The sequence below is a fragment of the Ictidomys tridecemlineatus genome, chromosome 15 (assembly GCF_052094955.1).
Source record: "Ictidomys tridecemlineatus isolate mIctTri1 chromosome 15, mIctTri1.hap1, whole genome shotgun sequence".
NCBI classification, from domain to species: domain Eukaryota; kingdom Metazoa; phylum Chordata; class Mammalia; order Rodentia; family Sciuridae; genus Ictidomys; species Ictidomys tridecemlineatus.
Window position 1 is genome coordinate 45163584 of NC_135491.1, and position 6000 is coordinate 45169583.

General features: G+C 44.1%; 1 protein-coding gene across 1 annotated transcript in view; it reads left to right on the plus strand.

Moving 5' to 3' along the window:
- The window catches only part of Zfp90 (ZFP90 zinc finger protein), a 46786-nt gene extending 42994 nt beyond the window's left edge, over nucleotides 1-3792 (plus strand). The window contains exon 7 of the transcript XR_005731205.2: nucleotides 1851-3792. The gene's annotated coding sequence lies outside the window, so the exon portion shown is untranslated. The remainder of the gene's footprint in view (nucleotides 1-1850) is intronic.
- Nucleotides 3793-6000: the final 2208 nt, after the last annotated feature.

A 6000-nucleotide genomic window follows, 5' to 3' on the forward strand; every position in this document is an offset into this window, starting at 1 on the left:
TGGAAATGAACTTTTCCTCCTTTAAATTGTTCTTGTGAGGTATTTTGGTCACAGCAATGCAAAGCTGAACAAAACAGAGACCCTGTCTCAAAATAAAAAGTAAAAAGGGGCTGGGGTTGTGGCTCAGTGGCAGAGAGCTTGCCTCGCATGTGTGAGGCACTAGGTTGGATCCTCAGCATCACATAAAAATGAATAAACAAAATAAAGATATTGTGTCATGTATAACTAAAAAGTATTTTTTAATTGAAGATGAAACTTTTTAAATTTTTTTATTATTTATGGTTTTTGTAATTGCTCTTTTTTTAAATGTTTATATTTTAGTTGTAGTTGGACACAATTCCTTTATTTCATTTATTTATTTTTATGTGGTGCTGAGGATCGAACCCAGGGTCTTGCACATGCGAGGTGAGTGCTCTACCGCTGAGCCACAACCCCAGCCCCCCCAAATTTTTATAAATAAAATAAAAAGTAAAAAGAGCTGGGATTGTAGTTCATGGGAGAGCACCCCTGGGTTCAATCTCCAGTACCAAAACACAAAACAAAACAAAACAAAAAAAAGGGCCAGGGCATAGCTCAGTGGAAAAGCACTTGTACGAAGCTCTGGGTTTAATCCCCAGCACCTCACCACTACCACCACCAAAAAAAGGTAATACAACAGTGGTACACTTTCTTTTTCTTTTCTTTTCTACCTTTTTTTTTTTTTTTGTACCAGGGATTGAACTCAGGGGCCCTCAACCACTGAGCCACATCCCCAGCCCTATTTTGTATTTTATTTAAGGACAGAATTAAGGTTGCTTAGCACCTTGCTTTTGCTGAGGCTGGCTTTGAACTCATGATCCTCCTGCCTCAGCCTCCCAAGCCACTAGGATTACAGGCATGTGCTATCACACCCTTATAGTGGTACACTTTTATTTTTTATTTTTTTTAAAGAGAGAGAAAGAGAGAGAGAGAGAGAGAGAATATTTTTTTTATTATTTATTTTTCAGTTCTCGACGGACACAACATCTTTGTTTTTATGTGGTGCTGAGGATCGAATCTGGGCCGCATGCATGCCAGGCGAGCGCGCTACTGCTTGAGCCACATCCCCAGCCAGTGGTACACTTTTATATGGAAGGAAATATACCAAGCATCACCTGTCCCCAGGTGGCACTGTGACCCATTGGTGTTGACCTCTGGCACTAAGTAGTTTGGATGTGAATGTAGAATCTGCTATTGACAGGATATGACGTATTGGACAGTTACTTATGTCCTCTGTGCCTGTTTCCTATCTCTCCTGTGCAATGAATGAGACTAGCAATGCCTGCTTTTAGGGTCTTCCCAAGGGACAGCAGTGATAAACACTTGTGACAATGTTGGCACACACTGAGACTCATGTAAATATCAGCCAGTAGCATATCTGGTTGGTAAGATTGTGGGGAAAACACTCTGTTTTTCAAACTCCATGAAGTGAACACAGAATATTCTTGTATATGGACACAAAAAAAAAAAAAACAAAACAACCAAAACATGAAATAAAACTGTCAGTAGCACTTTGTGGGGGGATTCAGGGAGATGTCTCCAGGGCTCTGCTTTCCCCTCCCTCTGTCTCTTTTCTCTTCCTCCCTCCTTCCCTCCCCCAAACCCCTCCCCTCTGCTCACCAGATCACATTCCTCACTTCTATCCCCAAATAACTATAATTAAGCTCTTACTCTGTCATGGCCATTTCACGGTTCGGCGTCTGAAATCAGCTCCTCCTGGCTTGTCTCCCTTCTCTTCAACCTTGGGAAGCTGAGGCAGTGTTGGGTATAGCCTAGGATGTGCCACGAGATTTAAGAATGATCTAATCTCTATTTGTTGACTACTCCCTCAGCGTGTGCCAGGCTTGGCTGCTTGTGCTCAGCTCCTTCTATATAATACCTTCTTGGTCCTCACCGTGACCCCGTGAGGAAACCGAAGCCGGGGAGGTAGAGTAAGTCTCCGGAGGGCCTCCCAGGTAAGTGGTGGAGCTGTGATTTGAATCCACCTGGATCTGGCCTCAGTGCTGGGAGACAATCCTGCTTCCTCAACTGACAGGTATACTCTGAACTCCCCACACCCAGGCACCCAGGCTCTAGGGTCATTTGATATCAAAACTGGCCACCCTCACCCTCCCTATCTCCTTACCTTTCACAATATGATCTCCCCCTACCTAAAAGGAGGAGTCTGTCTCCCCAGCCCTTTAATCTTGGCTGTACCCACTTTAGCCAATAGAATGCAGCAGAAGTGACGGCGTGCCACATCTAGGGCTGATTAGCCTGGCCTGAGTGTGGCCATCCTCGACCTGCCTGCTTGACTGTTGATACAGGAGCCAAAGCAAGCTTAGCCAGCCGTGCTCGGATCTGCAGACCCAAAGACTCAAAGAGTAATTGTCTTCAGCCACTGGTCTTGAGGGATGGCTAATTTTATAGCAATAGTTAATGACACTGCCCTTTATAGAAGAGACTAGATGAAAGGTTGTTGGCAAGTCCCCTCTGATAGGAGGAAAGAACATTGGTCAATCTCTATTTAGGACTAGGGGTGTGGCTCAGTGGTAGACAGCTTGCCTAGCTGATGAGGTCCTGGGTTAGATCCCTGGAATGGCAAAAAAATATAAAGTAAGTCTATTTGATGCTTGCTATATTTGCTGAGCATTTTTATTAAATCCCCATAACAACTTTATAAAGTAGGTACAGGGTGAGTATCCATTATGATAAATGCCTGGGGCCAGAAATATTTTGTATTCTTTCGGATTTTGGAATATTTAGATACACATAATGAGGTATCTTGGGGATAGGACCCAAGTCAAAACACAAAATTAATTTGTTTCATATACGCCTTATGCACAGACCCTTAGGCACCAATATTTTATGCAGCATTTTTAGTACCCCTGCCTTTTAACTGCAACCCATCACATGAGATCAGGTGCAGAATGTACCCCATCCCCAAAAGTCGACCCTATGCTTCCTGGCAGGTGGCGTGCTGCTCTGAGTGCTTGGGTCTCTCTGCATCAGCAGCTTGTGCTTTCTGTGGCTGTGACTGTGTGGCCTGATTGATTGACCAGGCTTAAAAGGTATGTTCTTGAATTTAAGATCTCAGGCTTCCAGTCCCCATAGGTCATCAACAAAGACCAAAAGGCCTGGCATGAACAGGATATTATTATTCACCCGAGAAGACATTATAAACCACAAGAGCACAAGCCCAGCAGGCAGGGCTGACCACCCAGCTCACTCAGCACACTGCGTCTTCATCCCTCCATCCAGGAGGATCCATAATTAAACCTGCAGCAGGCAAGAGGCAAACAAGGATTTTGTGCAAACTGGCATGGGGAAAGTGCTTTGAATGCAATTTAATTTCAAAATTCTAGAGCTCCCAAACTTGACATGCTGTGACAGTTCATTTAGAGTCTGCCCCTATGTAGCCCTCACTAGGACCATCCCCTGGGGGAAAATGGCCCAAAGGAAAGATAGTTGTTGTTCACTAGGTAATGTCTAGGTTTGGGAAACTATGGTGCCAAAGATGCTATGTTCTAAGTTCCCATGTATATTTTCGGTATCATGGGAAGAGAGAGAGAAAGAGAGGGGGAGGAAGGCAGGCCATAGGAGGACATGGGTCATAAAGAATTCACAGATGGAACTAGTGACTGGCATTTGCCCATTTTACAGGAGCACCGTGCTGTACAACTCCAGAGGACAGCACTCATACTGTATTTTATTCTCAGAGATGTACATTTTGATGGCCTATGAGACAAGCTGCTGGTCCTTTCATAATAAAATAAATACCAATTAAATCAGTAAGGTGCTCTTTTTCACATATTGGATTGTCAAAGTTCAGATTGTTGGTAAAATCCACAGTCACCACCTCTACATCCAACCCACTCCAACCCCAGCAATTCTTCTTTTTTAAATTAATCAATTAATTAATTTGTTCTAATTTGTTATACATGACAGCAGAATGTATTTCAGATGATGGTACACAAATGGAGCACAATTTTTCACTTCTCTGGCTGTACACAAAGTAGAGTCTCACCATTTGTGTCTTCATACATTTACCTAGAGTAATCATGTCCATCTCATTCCACCATCTTTCCTACCCTCATGACTCCTCCCTTCCCCACCCTCCCCTTTGCCCTGTTCAAAGTTCCTCCATTCCTCCCATGCTCCCTCCAACCCCCAATATGAATCAGCATCCACTTATCAGAGAAAATATTCGGCCTTTGGTTTGGGGGATTGGCTTACTTCACTTAGCCTAATATTCTCCAGCTCCATCCATTTACCTGCATATGCCATGATTTCAATGCTGATTAATATTCCACTGTGTATATATATATATATATATATATATATATATATATATATATATATATACCACATTTTCTTTATCCATTCATCTATTAAAGGACATCTAGGTTGGTTCCACAATTAGCTAATGTGAATTGTGCTGCTATAAATGACGTGGCTGTGTCACTGTAGTCTGCTGTTTTTAAGTTCTTTGGGTATAAACTGAGGAGTGGGACAGCTGGGTGAAATGGTGGTTCCATTCCAAGTTTCTAAGGAATCTCCATACTCCCAGCAATTCTTTGACTCCCTTGAGACCAGCAGCCCATGGATCCTATCACCCTTCCTTGTCTCTTACACTTATTCCCTCACTTCCCTCTTTTGGGTGCCTTAAATTCTATGTTACATCATTAAAGATCATTACGGTCACTCCTCTATATGCATGCTCAGCTTCCTGGCCCCTCTGCTACACTCACCCAGACCAAAACATCTTCAAATCCAACTCTGCTACTCTGCACCAGCACTCCTGCGCTGAACAGGCCTGGGGGAAATGCACAACCACATTGTTTGGTTTTAAATGCCTGCCCAGTCACATCAGGCGGACCCCCAGGGTAGCTTGGCAATCTCACTGCCTTTCTTAGGCCATTCACTCTCCCAGAAGATTATTTCACCCCTTCTTCTGACTCTTCCGATGTACACTCATCCTCCCCTGTGCTCACTCTCAACTGATGATTTCATCAGAGGAGAACTTCGACAAGCTCCCACATCCGCCTGCACCTACCTCCTCGCATCATCCCCACACCCCACCTCGCTTCCTAGGACTGCTTCTTTGTTAAGACCAACCCCTCACATAGCACTAGATCCCAGCCTCTCCTTTCCACTCAGTCCATTACTTCAATAATCCCTTCCTGCTTTCTCCTGCATTATCAGTCTCCTCCAGGCATGCATTTCTTTCCACCAACTTCAGAGTCCTGTAATTTATCAATGTTAAAAAAATGTTAAAAAACCAAAAAATAAAATATAAAAAGGGATAGAGATGTGGCTCAGTGGTTAAGCTACCCAAATTCAATCCCTGATATGAAAAATCAGAAAATTTTGAAAAAAACTATGTTGGGATGGACAGATGGGCATAAATGTAAAAAGTCACGTATAAACTGGGGGCAGTGGCTCCTGCCTTTAATCCCAGTGACTAGAGAGGCTGAGGCAGGAGGATTGCAAGTTCGAAAGCCAGCCTCAGCAACTTAGTGAGACCCTAAGCAACTTAACTAAACTTAATGAGACCCTAAGTGCCGCAGTCTGGCTGGGCACAATTCAGGAGCCACTAGTCAAAAGAAACTAACTTTATTTTTAGAACTACAAACGCCAAACAAAACAGCTCCTCAGGGAAAAAACCCTCAGAGCCCAACTGCCACCACTGGCTTCCACAAGCCTCTCACCCCCACACCAGCCTCTCAACCTCCCACAATCCTCCTGCTCTTGAGGCCGATTGGCTGGGTTGCATGGGCAGAGCCAAAGAAGTCCCCCAATGAGCAGCTCCGTGGAGGAGCCAATCAGCTAGATGTTGCTGGGGCCACTGTGAGCCAATCATCAGCCGGCAGCTGGAAGTTTGCTGGCAGCTAGAAGTTTGCTGGGGCCCCTTTGGCTGTGGCTCTCAACACCTAAGCAACTAAATAAAATATGTAAAAGGGCTGGGGATGTGGCTCAGTGGTTAAATGCCTCTAGGTTCAA